At 37.1% G+C, this 17,034-nt stretch overlaps 1 protein-coding gene across 2 annotated transcripts in view; it reads left to right on the forward strand.

The window, feature by feature from the left end:
* Positions 1–17,034, forward strand: part of STK33 (serine/threonine kinase 33) — a 161,572-nt gene that overhangs the window by 74,906 nt on the left and 69,632 nt on the right. The window lies entirely within an intron of this gene.

The following is a 17,034-nucleotide window of genomic DNA, read 5'->3' on the forward strand; positions in this document are numbered from 1 at the left end:
GTTGAAGTGTGCCCTTCACCATTATATAATGACCCTCTTTGTCTTTCACTACTTTTGTTGGTTTAAAAACTAAATCATCTGAAATTAGAACTGCCTTGCCAGCCTTCTTTTGGCTTCCACTTGCCTGGAATACTGATCTCCACCCTTTTACTTTTAGTCTATATGCATCCTTGCAGGTTAGATGTGTTTCCTGAAGACAGCATATACTTGGCCTGTATTTTCTTATCCATTCAGCCAGCCTATGTCTCTTGAGTGGAGAGATTAAGCCATTCACATTTATTGAGAGAACTGATAGGTAAGATTGATTACTGTTCATTCTGTTGGGTTGGATGTTGTTGCTTTGATTTCTCTCTTGAGCCATTGTGTTATCTGGCCTTTAATCTGTGGGTTTTGGTTGTTTTTATATTCGTGAGTTTTTATTATGGTGTTCCGTGGGTAACACTGTTTTGAGCACTTCTTGTAGGGCTGGTCTTGTCTAGGTGAATTCTCTGAGACTTTGCTTGTCTGAGAATGTCTTTATTTCTCCTTCATATATGAAGCTTAGTTTTGCAGGGAATAAGATTCTAGGGTGGGCATTGTTTTGTTTCAGAAGAGTGAGAATGGGGCCCCAGTCTCTCCTTGCTTGTAAAGTCTCATTAGAGAAGTCTGGTGTTATTCAAATTGGCTTTCCCTTGTATGTCACTTGCTTCTTTTGTCTTACAGCTCTTAGAAGGGCCTCTTTGGTTGATACTTTGGTCAGTCTGATGACTGCATGTCGTGACGTCTTCCTGTTTGCATTGAATCTCCCAGGGGTCCTCTGAGCTTCTTGAACTTGTATATCGAGATTTTGAGCAAGGCCTGGGAAATTTTCCTCAATTATATCTTCAAATAGCTTGTCCAACCCTTGAGTGTTGTCTTCTTCCCCTTCTGGTAACCCTGTGACCCTCACATTAGGTTTTTTCACATAATCCCACATCTCTTGTAGGCTTTGCTCTTTTCTCTTGTTTCTCTGCTCTATCTCTGTGATGGTTTTATTTAGTTGGAGGGTGTTATCTTTAATCTCTGAGATTCTTTCTTCTGTTTGATCTACCCTGTTCTTGAGACTTTCCACTGTATTTTGTAGTTCCCTGAATTGATTCTTCATTTCCAGGAGTTTGGTTAAACTTTTCTTCATTGTGTCTATTTCTTTAGTGAACTTTTCTTCTAGGTCCTGGAGGCTTTTTGTGGTTTCTCTGTGTTGGTTATTGAGTTGTTGTTGCAGGTCGGTGAGTGTTCTTATGATCCACATATGAAATTCCTCTTCTGTCTTTTTGGTTGCCTGATTTGGGTTGGTGTCCGTTTCTAGGGGGCTGGTGCTACTCTTTGGGGGTGTGTTTTCCGTTTCGTTCTTCGTATTTCCTGAGTTCCTTCGCTGATTTCTTCCCATGTGGATCAGTTGTTGTTTCTTTCCGTTAGGTTTTTGTTTGGGTATTCACACGCCTTGTTTAGTTTCTGAGCCGTTAGGTGGTGTCTGTGGGTGAGATTCGACCACTCCCTATATAATGAATCAGTGGGTGCCATGAAAAGGCTGTGCAGGATGCCATCCCTGTCAGTAGGTAGTGCTTGCTTGGAGGAATAGGCTATGCTGTTGATTTTGTGTCCTGTTATCAGCTCTTGTTCTGGGCAGAGCTCGGTTGGGTAAGCCTGCCCTCAGGCACCACCAATGCCATTAGCAGGGGTCAAAGTTCTGTTCTCTGCTTCCAGGAAAAGCTGTCAGGGCGGGGCTGGAATGGTCCCGCTCAGCCAGAATGTCTGCGTGTGTGGGGTGGGGCTGTCTGAGACTCGCAGTCTGGAACGGGCCTCGCTTCTTTCCACCCTCCCCAACTCTGCAGCTACTCCTGGGCCTCAGCCAGCACGCCAGACCACACGCCACCAGGCCTCCCCGGACTATGATGCCGGCGGGGAGGTTCCCTGCGCAGAATCGCCACCTGGGCTGGGCATACAGCTTCCTTTTGGGAGGAGCGTTGCCCTTTAGGACGCTGATCTGCCCCTGAGGGCACACACACCTCAGTAGGCTGTTCACATATATCCCTTCTGTGTCCCAGGCAATGGTAGACCTTGGTGCATGGGATCTGGTCTGCAGGTCCAACCTCTGGGTCCCAGAGTTCAAACTGTATCACAGCAGGGAGAGGAGTTCCAATCTCAGTTCACCCACAGGGAGCCCAAGCTGGGTCTATGTCTCTCAGCCTCTGTGTCTGCACCGTTCTCCTGGGAACACCGTGCCAGCAGCACCTGGGAGGGCTGGCGGGTAGGGAGCTCACAGTCTGAGTTCCCCTTAGTCAGCTGTAGGGTCCCAAAAGGGAAGGTCCTGTTTCCTGGAGGTTTCTCCGGCTGGTGGCCGTATTGTCTCTCTGGGCAGCCGCGGGTAGGGTCGGCGGAGGGGAGGAGGAGGCAATATAGCGCCTGCCGCGAGGCTCGGGTCTGTGCACATGGAGGTGCCCGGAGGGAGTTGGGAGCCTGGTGCCGCGTCTGCTACAGGCTCACTGCTGGCTGGCGGTGGCCGTCTCTGGGCTGGTGTCCGAAGGTCTCTCCACCCGCTGGGGAGCCCACCAGCAGTCCCAAGTGCAGGGAAGGGGAAATGTGACTTATCCACCTACCCTTCCCGCTGTTCTCCAGGCTGCTCCGGCGGTCTCAGCTTCCAGTTCTCCTCTGCAGCCTCCTCCCGTGGAGTCTCCCGGGGTCTCAGGTACCCCTCCTTCCGGCCCTCGTCCGCTGTATGCTCGTCTTCTTGCTTCTTTTTGCTAATTTCTGCTAGAATCTGTCTTCTCTGCAGAGACACTCTGTCTGGCGGTGTTTCTCGTCCGCCATCTTCATCCTCCTCTGTCGATTACTGTAGTTTTAAAGTAAGCTTTGAAATCATGATGTATAAGTCCTGCAACTTTGTTCTTTTTCAACATTGTTTTGGTTATTCTGGGTTCCTTGCAATTTCATATGAATTTTAGGATTATATTGTCAATTTCTGCAAAAGAAGTAGTTGGAATTTTGCAGGGATTGTGTTGAATTGGTCGATCAATTTGGGGATTATTAAGTCTCCTAATGCATGAAGACAAAATGTCTTTCCATTTGTTTAATTTTTTTCAACAACATTTTATAATTTTTAGTTTATAAGTCTTACAGTTATTTTGTTAATTTATTCTTGGTTTTCTGATACTATTGGATTGAATTATTTTCTTAATTTAATTTTTAGATTGTTCATTGCTAGTGTATATAAATACAATTGATTTTTGTATATTGATCTTTTGTCCTGTAACCTTGCTAAACTCATTCATAATCTTGTGTGTATTTGTATGTGCATGTATGTGTATGTGTATGCATATTCCTTAGGATTTTCTGTATACAGGATCATGCCATTTTGTAAATAGAGATCAATTTTTATTTCTTTCATTATAATCTAGATGCAATTTGTTTTATTTTCTTGTTTAATTACCTTGTAGTCTAGAACTTCCCATGCAATGTTAAATAAAAGTGGTGAGAGCAGATATCCTGTCTTATTCCTGATCTTAGAGGAAAGCTTTTAGTCTTTCACCATTAAGTATGATGTTAGTGATGTGGACTGGGTTGTGACATTTGGAATGGAGAAAGCGGATGCATTTGAGAAATGTTTTAGAAATAGAATGGACTTGTCAATGTTGAATGTGGAGACTGAAGGAGAGGGAGGTGCTAAAGAAAATTGTTTGCGTTATTTAGTTGATAAAACCATTGATTTTAATAGCTATCTACATAAAGCTATTATATATTTCATAAGTATATATGTATATTAGTGACAAGACAGTAGATGGTGTTTTGTAGTTTTCTTTTTGAAATTATCTGTGCCTGTTATAAGTTAAAAGACCTAAGCTTCGAGAGATAGACTTTACCATTTTCTTGGTAAAGGCTACTAAATGTAGGCCTATTATTTACTTCTATGAGCCTAGCTTTGTATTTCCTGTGAGATTCAGTGATTAAACTCTGGTCATCTTTTCTAGTCAATATTTTTCTTATCATAAGCATAAAATTACATAGAGTTGATTCTATTAGCTTTCCCAGGCTATACAAGGATGTTTCTATTTTGGAATTTTCACTATAAAGCAACCAATTCAAAACTTTTGCAGTTTTCTGTTTGTAGTATTGTGGAAGATTTGACTTGAGTAAAGCATTGCTGATTTTAGGTTCAGTTTGATTTGGTCATTTTTTAATCAAACAAACTTATGTCTATATGACTAATTTTTGCTATGTGGTTAAAAAGTGTACTTTGAAACATAGCATTCCCCGATTTTGAAGGCCTCTTTAAAAGTTTATTATTTCATCACTAAGACATGAGAAGAGACTCATTGATCATTTTTGCAGAAGAGATTTGGAAACTCATATTAGATTTTCATATTCTTCTTCATGGACTTTTCCAAAATAATAAACTTATAACTACTACTCCCCATACTAGTCTAGTATTTGTTAAATGGATATGTGGTTGGATACAGTATTGTTAAACAAAAGTAGCTTTCAGCTTAATTTTAATCATAGTCATCATCTATTTTATTTTAGGAAATAAAGAAAATTTCATATTAACATTGTTTTTTAAATGTTACAGAAGATATTTTTAATCTTCATAATAAAAAATAAACATCATGATTTTCTTTTTAATTGAAGAAAAAAATCCCTTGGCTCCAAAAGCGAAATTTTCTGTCTTCTCAGTTGCCTTTAAAAATCTTGAATCTGTCAGTGAAATTGTATAATCTACTAATAACATGCGTAAGGCTTATTGCCTTTTCTTGGGCAACAGTATCATCAAATGATGTGCTCTATCGATTTTAATCACAATTGTTTTTACAGTTCCATTGCAAGGTTTCAAAAACTGACCAAATAAATAAATCTGTGGATACAGATGCCTCCTTTCTCTGAAAACTTAATCATTCAAATATTATTTCTTATTAATCAATTGTTAAGATATAATATAGACAAGTAATATTTTATATTTGGTAGACTGTGATCTTGGCTAAGCTAAAATGTTCCCCTTGATGTTCAACATTTACATATTAAAAATTCTTATGTGTGATATTCAGGTGCCTTGTAGCATTCAGAATTTAGCATGTAACATGTTAGGTGCTAGTCTCTTATGCCATTCTCTCTACAACTCAGCTGCATACATCTAGAGCAAGTTTCCATAGGGTTGTATTTTAAGCTAGCTATGAACTAATTAGATGACAGTTTGTGTTTTGGTCCATATAGAACAATATTTGGTGCACTTGGTGGAGAGATTGTGACTGATAAAATGCTTTTCTAATGCTACCATTCATTGGGTATGGCAGGGTTGCACAACAATAAAATCCTCCATTTATTAGGAGCTTAAAATGTACCAGAACTTTGTATATATTATATCCTAACCCTAAAACAATTCTATACAGGTATATAGACCATTACATATGTGGAAGCTGAGACCAGATAGGTTAAGTGACTATTAAGACATTGGAGCCTTGGTCTGTCTAACAGTAAAGCTTGGGTTCTTTCTGTTTTAGCAAGAGCATACACATTTAATTTTCAAGTTTTTGTGCATGTTAAATGATGTAAAAGTCTCTCAGAAGACTTCTGAGATTTTAATGTTCACAAATTGTTTAGAACTTTAGTGTCTTTAGACTCTCAAGTGGTAGAACATCAATGTTCTATTCCTTAGAACTGATGTAGATTTATTGGCAATCATGGGTAGGGGTGTGTGTGTGTGTATGTGTGTAAAATAAAGAACTTAGTATTTCATTGTGAAAGTTATAGCTTCCTTTAGTATTTTTTTGTTATTTTGGCAAAAATTATTTCATTATGAAAGTTATAGCTTCCTTTAGTATTGTTTTGTTATTTTGGCACTAATTAGGAGTAAACCATATTCTACCACATTGAAACATTGACTGTATTGAATTCATCATATGAAATGCTAATATGTTCATGTGGTAGTAGATTTGTATTGATTGCACTGGCTGGAGAATATTTTTCATACTTTTGAACTTTACAGTTTACATTTTCCACAGACATTGATGACCTGTGCCCTTCCACTGCAGAACTTCAAATGCTTGCTGGAAGAGTTAGTGTTTTTGTTTGTTTGTTTGTTTTGTTTTGTTTTGAGACAGAGTCTCTGTGTCTGGGCTAGAGTGCTGTGGCGTCAGCCTAGCTCACAGCAACCTCAAACTCCTGGGCTCAAGCGACCTCCTGCCTCAGCCTCCTGAGTAGCTGGGACTACAGGTGCATGCCACCACGTTCAGCTAATTTTTTGTATTTTTAGTACAGACAAGGTCTCACTCTTGCTTAGAAGAGTTAGTGTTGGTCATTTGGTGGTTATTCTCTGTTTACTTAAATCTATGACTGATTAGTGTCAGTGTTGGAAGTGCCCATCTAAGACTAAATTCCGTTGTAGCAGCCCTTTCTTTTTGGCAGCTCTCTCAGAACAAGGGTCTGATGTCCCACCCTATTCATCCTTTGTGCCTGGTGGAACCACTATTCTTTAGTTAAGACAATTTTGTTTGACCTTAATCTTTTCTGGAAGTGCTTCTTCACTCATTTCATCCCAGGCGAGATTCCTGGCTTTCTCTGTCCCGTTCTTGCCTTCAAATAGAAACCACCTTTTTCTTTTTTTTTTTTTTTTTTTTTTTAAATTATTTTTTTATTTTGGTATATTATGGGGGTACAGATTTTAAGGTTTCAATAAATGCCCATTTCCCCCCCTCCCCCCAAAAGTCTGAGTCTCCAGCATGACCATCCCCCAGATGGTGCACATCTCACTCACTATGTATGTATATTCCCGCCCCCCTCCCCCCTCCCACCTGCCCAATACCCTATTACTGTAGCACCTATGTGGAAACCACCTTTTTCCATTCCTCTGGAGCCACAGTCTCAGAGTCCTCACATGTGCTGGTGTCTTTGCCTGGGGAGCCTTTCCTTGACTTATTCACTAGGTGAACTCCAACTCATTCTTTAAGACTTAGTTTGAGTGTTACCTGCCCAATGAAACTTTCTGTGACCTTTCCCTCATCAAGTGAGTAATAATGATTTTTTTTTTTTTTTTTTTTTTTTTTTTTTGAGACAGAGTCTCACTTTGTTGTCCAGGCTAGAGTGAGTGCCGTGGCGTCAGCCTAGCTCACAGCAACCTCAAACTCCTGGGCTCAAGTGATCCTCCTGCCTCAGCCTCCCGAGTAGCTGGGACTACAGGCATGCGCCACCATGCCCGGCTAATTTTTTATATATATATCAGTTGGCCAATTAATTTCTTTCTATTTATAGTAGAGACGGGGTCTCGCTCTTGCTCAGGCTGGTTTTGAACTCCTGACCTTGAGCAATCCGCCCGCCTCGGCCTCCCAAGAGCTAGGATTACAGGCGTGAGCCACAGCGCCCGGCCAGTAATAATGATTTTTAAAGCAATAACATGTGCCAGGAAAAGTACCAGGGACTTTATAAGTGTTTTCTAGTTAATCCTCACAACTATTACATAAGATAGTTACTACTGTTATTTCCACTTTACATATGGGAGAACTGAGCTAGGAAGTGGTAGGTGTAGAATTGAAATCCTGGTCTCTCTCGTTCTAAACATTATATGTTTTCCACTAGATCATGTTACTTCCCTGGTCACTCCCTCTTTTGTATCACTTTTGTACTTTGTACATAATTATTTTCCTTATCATAATCATAGTAAGGCCTATGTTTTGATAATCTCTTTATCCCTATAACCCAATTCATTCCTTTAATACCTGTGTATTGCAGGTATTAAAATATTTACTGACTACATACATAAACTATCAGATGACTAGATTCTCAGTTGGACTGTTCTTGTACTTGGACCTCTGATGTTCTTTGTTTGACTCCCAACTACTCTCTGGATGCTATTACTGACCAGACTTACAGAAAACTTGCCATTAAGTATCTTTCAGTGCTGGTGCCAGACCCAGACTCTTCCCTTGTCTTTCCTGTTTTGCTGAAATTAACAGCCATGCCACACTGATTCCTCAGATATAACATTTCATAATAAATGCTTTTGTTCTGGCTATAAGTCTGGGGCCCATGTGCTGTGGATAAATGGCTCATCACTAGGATTGAAGGAAACAGGCTCTTCTAGAAAAGAAGCATCCTTACTTGAAACGATGTGGCTAGGGAGCCTGGGAAGGTTACCACATATCTTACATTATTTATTTTTTTTATCTTGGCTATAACTTATGTGTTTTATCATGAAAGAATATGAACCAGTGATTTCTAGTTACACTATCTGCCAAAAATAGTGATCTTTTGTTGAATATGAAGATCTTAGTAAAAAGGCTTATTATGACCAATGACTGTAATTTTTGGGGACTAGGTAAGGCCAGCAGAAACCATTTGGGTTTCACAATTTGTTCTATCACCAAAATAAGTACATGCTATATCCTTTTAGGCTCCTGAAAACCAAAAGAAGATAAAGAATATAAGGATGGGAGTACAGTTATAACATCTTGTTTTATAGGGAACCTTTCAGAATCAAGTGGAAATTTAGCTTGATTGAAGTGAGGCTTCGTTGTAAGGATTTTGGTTTGCTGTGGAATGAAAGCTACAGGATGGAATGAGGACTGTATCGTGGTGCAGTTTTTTGGCCTGGGGACTTTACTAATATATTTATTCTAACTTTGTTTACATGTCAGGCCATTGGCTCTCTTATACTAGGCACTTGCATTGGATATTATATTTTATGCTCCAGAGCACTGTTTCCATCAATCAGTGAATTACTTTCAATTAATAATCCTAACTTAATGGAGCCTTTTGCTGGACATAAGATGACAAGGTGAATAGGACCTGGCTCCTCCCCTGGAGAGGCTCACAGTTCAGAGAAGTAGTTTTTGTTGTTTTCTGTTTTATTAAATTTATATTATTCTACTAAAATTTGAAGGCAGGCATCATGGAATCTGCTGTTGGTGTTTTGTTGTAGACCAGGGGTGGGGAAACTTTTCATGTTGGAAGGCCACATTAATTTAGCTGTAATCAAATAAGGCTGCATTTAAGAAATTTCAATTAGATATACTTAAAAAATGTACATTATTTTGTAAAAATCTAACAACTATGGACTTAAGAATTTCAAAAAATGAAAACTATTTATTAATTTTAAAGTCAACTAACCTTTTAATGACTTTATTATATCTGCTTTTTGTTGGAAAGCATTTGAATATTTGGTTGCAGCATGGAGGTCCACAGTTTCAGTTGATCCTTTAGATGGGTATCAGTCATCTGTGGCCCTAAGGGTATCTTGATTTGGGTTAGGTAGGAGAATGTAGATTTGCAGCAATAAGCAGTTGAAAAGCAAGAAAGCATTTTTTAGGCATGTTGCCAAAGACATGGCTATTCTACTGCATTTTTCCATTTTTCAATTGGGTCTTTCTTAGCATCAAACAATGACTTAAAAATGTCATCTACTGAGAGTTCAATCAATTTCATCTGTAGTTCTTTAGGTGTCTTGATGATATCAATGAGGTAAGGCTGAAATGCTAATTTAAGTGTGAGGTCATGATTCTCAAAGTTGGGAACCTTTCATTGTATTCTCCAGTTAATAGGACTACAATGTCTGCATATTCTTCAAATGATTCACATACATCATCCTGCTCATCAATGACCTTTGCTAACTGGGGAAAATGTTCATCCAAAATTTCCTTTTGAAGAAGTATTTTGAAGAAAGCTATGTTGAAGCTATATTAAAAAAAGCTCTCAGAGATAAAATTGTGGCTAACATCTGTCCTTATGGTAGCCAACATACTTTAGAATGATATGGCAAATGCACACTGAATACCTCATTGTCCAACTATAGCATGTTATGAAACTGATGATTCTGTGTTATATTTGCAGGAATATAGTTAACAGTATTTACAACTTGTTGCAAAGTGTCACTTAAAATAGTAGCTTTAGCACAGAAATTTTGCTAGTGCAAGATACAATGAAAATAAATGAAAGCATCTGGATCTCTTAATACTTTTTTATCTGTGCAATAAACCCTTCATGTTTTCCAGTCATGGAAGGTACACTGTCTATACATATACTCACTAAATTTATTAAATTCCGTCCAACTTCACGACATTTATCTTGAAAGTTGTTGAAGATAATCTATACCCTGTGTTCTGTTCACAAGAGTGCCCAAAGAGAGTAACTCTTCATAGCAAAGAAAATCTTATGTTATGACCTGAATGAAGTATAAAACCTGTGCTGGGTCAGTAGTACCAGTTGATTTTTCCAAAGCTATTGAATAATATATATTTTCTTTTGAAGTATTTTGTGAAGTTGTTCTGTTAAGTTGAAGGCTAATTCATGCTGCCAGTCAGTTATGGTTCTACTTGAAAGAAGCAGTTCTTTGTACTTTGAAATGTTATCAGGGTCTAAGCATCCTGCAACTTTGGTAATGCATTCTTTCACGTTTCTACATCACTGAATGGCTTCTCTTTTCTCCCAGAGTATATAAGCTACTTTATAAGTTGCTCTTCAGTGGCATTATTTCCAGGTCCTATTGCTGCTTGAAAGAATTGTCTTTGCTTTTGCTTTTCATCTTTTAATTTCTGCAATACAATCTTTCGTGCCTCTCCCTCTAATTTAAAATATTTGTGGTCCTTATAAGTGTTATAATGTTGATGAGCATTGAATATCTTTGATGTTGATATTGCAGTATCACAACACAACCAAATCATCTTATCTTTAGCAGAAACAAGATAATTTTGCAATTCCCAATCCTTATTGAAAAATGTGTTTCTTTCCTTCAGAGTTCTCTTGGTCTTCTTTGACATGGTGGGCTGTTAAGCAGACTGCATTAACAAATACTGTTGAGCTGTGCAAATATTCACAAATTTCACTTCAAACAGAAACACAGTGCACCATTGTGAAAGTTGATAATGGAGTGGCATATTCGACCCCCATAAACTCTTGCCACCAGCTTTGTGTGGTAGTGGCACCAGTCAGGCGGGGGAAGTTAAAACTAAATCATGAACTTAGCAGCTGTCAATTTAGCCCTTATGGCTTACTAATGTTCTAATTGTGCTGGTCAACTTGGGAGGATTATTTCATTGAAACTTATTTTGTTCTTTAGTATTTTAAACACATTCATTTAAAAAATAAAATAAAAATATAAAAGATGAACAAAAATGTATTAATAAAAATAAAAGGATTTGTTCTATAAAGTTTTGGATTCAGTCAGAAGACCACACTTAAGGATCTAGGAGGCCACACATGGCCTTAAGGCTGCAGATTACCCACCCCTGTTGTAGACTGTTTGGAGTTGTCCAGTTTGTAGAGGTCTGGCCATAGGGGGCATGTTGCCTGGAATACTCTAAATTGTGCTTTCAGTCTTTGAACATGATCTTGAGGGTCAAGAATGCCTCTTCTTGTATGGTACTAAACATCTGAGTTGGAGGATTATATCACACATTTCCTTAGCTAACTAAATAGTTTCATGGAGAGTTGCTGGCTTTGGAAAGTTCCTCTCTTTCAGTATTCCTGGGAATATTTGACATAGAGGACAGGCACTCTGACCACAGAATTTTATATTAATATATTTTATTAATGCAAAAATTTTAATTAGTGCTTGATAAACAAAGCTAGAAAGCCTCTCAAATTTGCCATCAAATTCCTGATCTTATTCTCTATTGCTTATTGTATTAATATTCCTGAGTATGAGAAGACTATTTTCTTTCTAAAGACTTCCTGGATGGAGACAACTGAATATTCATGTTATGTTGATAGCCAGAGTGTTTCTGCTTCTCCTCTTCTAGAATCTATTGGCATCATTGAATTTTTTGTCTGCCTTAGCTGCATGTGGACCCACTTGTTCACTCTTAAACCTGTTATTCTCTGATTTCATAAGAGGGAAGGAGATCTTATTATTTTTTTTCTTACAATATCTTTTCTTCTACTCTTTAGCTTCCTGTTTTCTAGGTAGGGCCACTACACCTCAGCAAATCTAGCCTTTTGGCTCACGTCTTCTTCCATTTCTCTACTATTCCCCCCTACACTCCCATGGTAAATTCTAACAGTGCTGCTCTGTTACAGGTGAAATTCAGGTTGGCTGAGATGAATTTTAGGGCTGTAACTGGTTTTGCCTGGTCTGGACCCCCATTATAATATTGAAATCTTCATAGTGGAGGTGAGGTCCACTGCCACTTTGGTTCCTTTGAATGTCTGCTACATCTTAGATGATCATTAGAAGGAGTGATTCATCTTCATACACTTTTAGGGCTAGAAGGAACCTCAATACATCCTAGTCTATGTTTAAATCCTCTCTACAGTTTCCCTGCCAACTGACCTTCCAACCTTTACTTTAACACTTATAGTGACTGAGATAGTCTTCCCTTTTATCTTTGATAGCTGTAAATGTTTGGAAACCCTTTATATTAAATTGAAATTGGTGTGCAGTCTCTCTTTGAATCACACAGAAATCTAATCCCTTATGCCTAATCCTCTTCAGATCTATGAAGAGAGCTCTCACATTTCCTTTGAGATACCCTTCCTCCATATTATCTCCTCTTTTCTTTAATGACTTTTTCTATATGCCTGCCTATTTTTCTGCCTCAGTGATTTCAGAGCCAGTGATTCTGGCTCTTTTCCACAAACTCAGAACTCTTTGTTGAGTACCTGTTATGTACAAAGAAGGGCCTGTGCTGGCAGAAAGGTCCTTGGCTTCTGGTTGCTTATAATGTATAGGGGGAGAAAAGACTGGTAACAATAGGGAAGAATCAGGGAGATGGTTTCCTGGTTTTATCCAGCCTCTTTGAGCTGAAATTTCTGATCTTGCCTTAAACTTAAATGGGAACCACATTTAAGACTGTCCCTCCTTATTATAGCTTATTCAGTGAAGAACATTTATGCAAATTAAAATAGAAAAAACTAAACCATTAAACATTTAAAAAATTTCTGAAATAATGTAAATTTTAAATATACTATAAGTTATTTATAAGACAATACAAACTCATTTCCTTCCCTAATCATGCCCTTAATGGAAATAGTAAGCATTGGTTTAAAGTATAAGACTATGATCTTGAGAACTTATTTGGCCCCTCTTAGGCTCTGTAAACGTGTTATGAAAAACATTCAGTCCTTTGGCCTGGTCTGCATAATGTCAGACAATCTGTAGTTTTTTTTTCCTTTACTTGAATAGAATATACTTCTGACTAAATTGACTGTTTAGGTTCCTTGTAGACGCAGTCTTAGCAAAAAAAACTAAAAAATTGCTTTTGGGGAAGAAAATTGTAGCTAGTTATATCTTATAAAACCATTCTTGTGTTCATTTTCTTGAGGAAATTGTTATAAGTGTATCTTCTCGGGCCTGCATGTAAGAGACCTTTTTATGATTAAATAAAAGCTCAGAGATTTTCAGTATCAGAGTTGTTTTATTGACTTTCCTTGGTTCTGAAAATAAAATGAAAACCTTTAGCCAAAGGAAACTTATGTATCAGTTAAATACTGACATGATTTGAACTTACTTTATTTGCTTATATTATGTCTAATTCCTATATATGTCCAGTCTTGGGGATACAAAGAAATAGTATTATATATTAGAAGCTTCTTTGGTTTTCGAATACATCTTTTTATATCTAAAGTCCTGTTTAAACATAATTCCATGATTGTATAGAAGAAGAGCTATTAATCTTTATGTCTACATAAAGATAGGTTTGTAATACTTGATTAATTTTATGCCTCTAGAATATGGATGACATCATTTGGCCTGTTAGATAGTAGATTTATTTTAGTAACAAATCTTTCAGATCAATTCATAAATGAGAAAGAAATAATGTGAGTAAATGTTTGTTCTATTTTGGTTTTTGTTTAAGCTAAAATAATTAGAATTCAGCCAGCCAAAAAGAAGTTAAATTTGAAATCTAATTCTTGTCAAGAAATTTTGCATGTAGTCATTCAACCTATGTTTCAGAATTGCCGTGGTAAGAAAGTAGAACATTACTTTGGCAAATGTAGTGGTTGATAGGCTGGAGAACAAACATGAAACTCCTGAGTAGGTAATAGGAACTCCTATGCTTTCTTAATATAGCTACCAAATACTTCTAAGGCAATGAATGAATCAGAAAACTGGGGTAAGAAAGTACTCAGAAGTCTATGACAATGTCAGTAATATTATGATAATAATTTATTGAGAAATTGATGAAAAATTTTAGGAAATGTTTTCTGAACAAAGCTAAGAAAAGAATAACTGTTTTTAGATCCCCCAAAATCTATCTTAATTGAAAATTTTAATATTTAAAGATTCTGTTGAAAATTTGTTGAGTATATGTATTTTGTTGAGTATATATATTTTGCAAAACTTGAAGGATAGGTAAGCATGCTTTTAGGAGTACTGTTTATAATGAAGGAATTCAGCTACAGTTTAAATAAACCTTTACATTGTGAACACTTCTTACAGTTTCTTATAACAAGCACCATAAAATCAGGTATTCTTAATGCATGCATAAAATGATGATTTACATATCTGACATGGGACTTTGCTATACCTGCAGAGAGAAAGCACTATTTTTCCTAAATAGAAAGCCTGTTATTCGCAGATCTACCCCACTGCTCTAAGTCATTGATGGTTATAAACTTTACATTTAACCTGAAATGCAGAACATTTTCTTCTAGGCCTGAAGTTAAATCATTTTACAAAATGTATACAGGTACATCTTGAGTTGTCTTTGTCTTGCTACATATACTTGAAAAACAAGGTCAAGCATTTGTAAGAGAGGGGTGTGTGTGTGTGTGTGAGAGAGAGAGAGAGAGAGAGAGAAAGAGACACACATACACACACACACACAGAGTGTATTTACTAGCAACAGATGCATTCTTTTCTCCCTCTGCCTCTCTGGAAGGTACTTATTATGTGCCTGTCCATATGCTCTCCATTTTGAATTTTAATCACAGCACAAGAATTTTTTCCCGCTACTATTCACAAATGAGATTGGCCTGTAGAGTCCTCTTTTGGACAACACCGCCATGATTTCATTTTGATTCTTACTGAATAAAATTAGCTGGATGGCTTTGCATTGCTCTGGAATAGTTTTTTGGGAATCATTTGTTCACTAAAAGTAGGAAAGAACTCTGCTAAAACTTTCTGAGTGAAATGATAAATGTTATGAAGACAAATAAAGCAAAGTGAGGGGACAGATGAAAGGGTCTGCTGTTTTAGATGAGATGGTTAGGCACGGTCTCCAGAATGAGCAGAAACTACAATGAAATGAGGGAGCAGGCCATGTAAATGTTCCTAGGCAGAGGAAACAGAAGGGCAAAAGCCTTGAGAAGGGATTATGCTTGGTATAACCGAGGAACAGCAGGAGGGTAAGTGTGTGTGTGTGTGGGGGGGGTAAGATGAAATCTGAGAGGTAGTGAAGATTCATATAGGGACTCGTAGGCAAAATTCAACAAAACCTTTTCCATTTTTTTTGATTCAACTGCTCACTTAAAAGATTTTTATCCTTTCTTTTGCTGATTTTAATAAAGGCTTAAGAATATAAATTTTTTTAAGTACAGCTTTGCCTGCATTCTATAAGCTTAATGGCCATAAGTCATATGACTATCCCTAATCTGAAAATGAGGAATAAAATGAATGTTGTAGATGTCTGACAAAAGGGCAATGATATTATCTTTATTAATATTTGTATTGTAGGAGAAAATATTTGAAAAGCATACTTTGATACCCTAAACAAAATCAGAATTCTGTGAGTAAGGAAGACTGGGACAATAAACTAATAAAAATATTAGATAGACTACTAGAAATATCTTTCAAAAAATTCTATGTGTATGGCAGATTTTCCTGAAGATTCCCATGCTATATAGATCATTACCAAATTTCAAAATGGAAGTGTACTACATTTATTTAATGAAACTGGGCCAGAACCTTGTATCAAAACCTGACAAAGATTGCTGAAAAGGAAAATTGTAAACCAGTATAACTTATGAATATAGCTATGAAAACTCAAAATACAAATATGCCAGTTTTTCAGTACATTAAAAGAATTACTCATAATGATCACATAGGGTTCATACTATAAATACAAGTATGCTTTAATATTAGGCAAGCTTTTAGTATTGTACAGTGTCTTAAAAGATCCAATAAGAAAAAAATATGATAATCCTAATAGATAAGGATTTGTTAAAAGTTAGCACCCTTTTGTTTTTAAAAAACCAATCTTAGGCAACTAAGACTAGAAAGACATTTCTTTAATGAAATACATCTAACTTCCTATTCTGCTCAAGTTTATTCCAGTTCTAAAGATATATATATATTCCATATATCCCCAGACTTACCACTCTGTGACTACAAAATATACTTTTAAAGACTGTCTGAACTAGTATAACACAAAACCATAATAATGGTTTCCAGTTACTTCTAGAAGTTTCTCAGTCTTTTTCCTTATACTACAGAGCACATTCCTCTCTTCCTCCTCAGCTGGGATCTTTCCAAGTTGCCACTATACAGCTGCCAATGACCCTACTTAGATAGAATGCTGGCATACCTACTTTAGACTAAGGGAAAATTGGCGCCCGCTTATTTTTGCTGAGTATAAAAATGAGGATACTTCTAATACTATCTTTGAACTTTTAGAATTATTTAATAAGTAGTTCTATAAAATCAAATTATCTACTCCTTTGCGAAGTGTGTAATAGGAATTTTCTCTAATAATAAATGGACTAAGGGCCGGGCCTGGTGACTCATGCCTGTAATCCTAGCACTTTGGGAGGTTCAGGTAGAATGATTGCTTGAGATCAGGAGTTCAAGACTCTGTCTCTGTAAAAAATAAAAAAATTAGCTGGGGGTGATGGCAGTGGTGAGCACCTGTACTGTCAACTACCTGGGAGGCTGAGGCAGAAGTATTGCTTGAGCCCACAAGTTTGAGGTTTCAGTGAGCTATGATGAGGCCACTGCACTCTACCTGGGGTGACAGAGTAAGACCCTATCTCAAATTAAAAATAAATAAATAAATAGACTGAGATTTAAATTTTGAAACCACAGTAATGTATGTTTTACACTAATATTTTTAAGCTTCCCCCCCTTTTTTTTTTACCACAATCTATGTTAAGAAATATATT

The sequence above is a fragment of the Microcebus murinus genome, chromosome 4 (genome assembly GCF_040939455.1).
Source record: "Microcebus murinus isolate Inina chromosome 4, M.murinus_Inina_mat1.0, whole genome shotgun sequence".
In the NCBI taxonomy this organism is placed as follows: Eukaryota; Metazoa; Chordata; class Mammalia; order Primates; family Cheirogaleidae; genus Microcebus; species Microcebus murinus.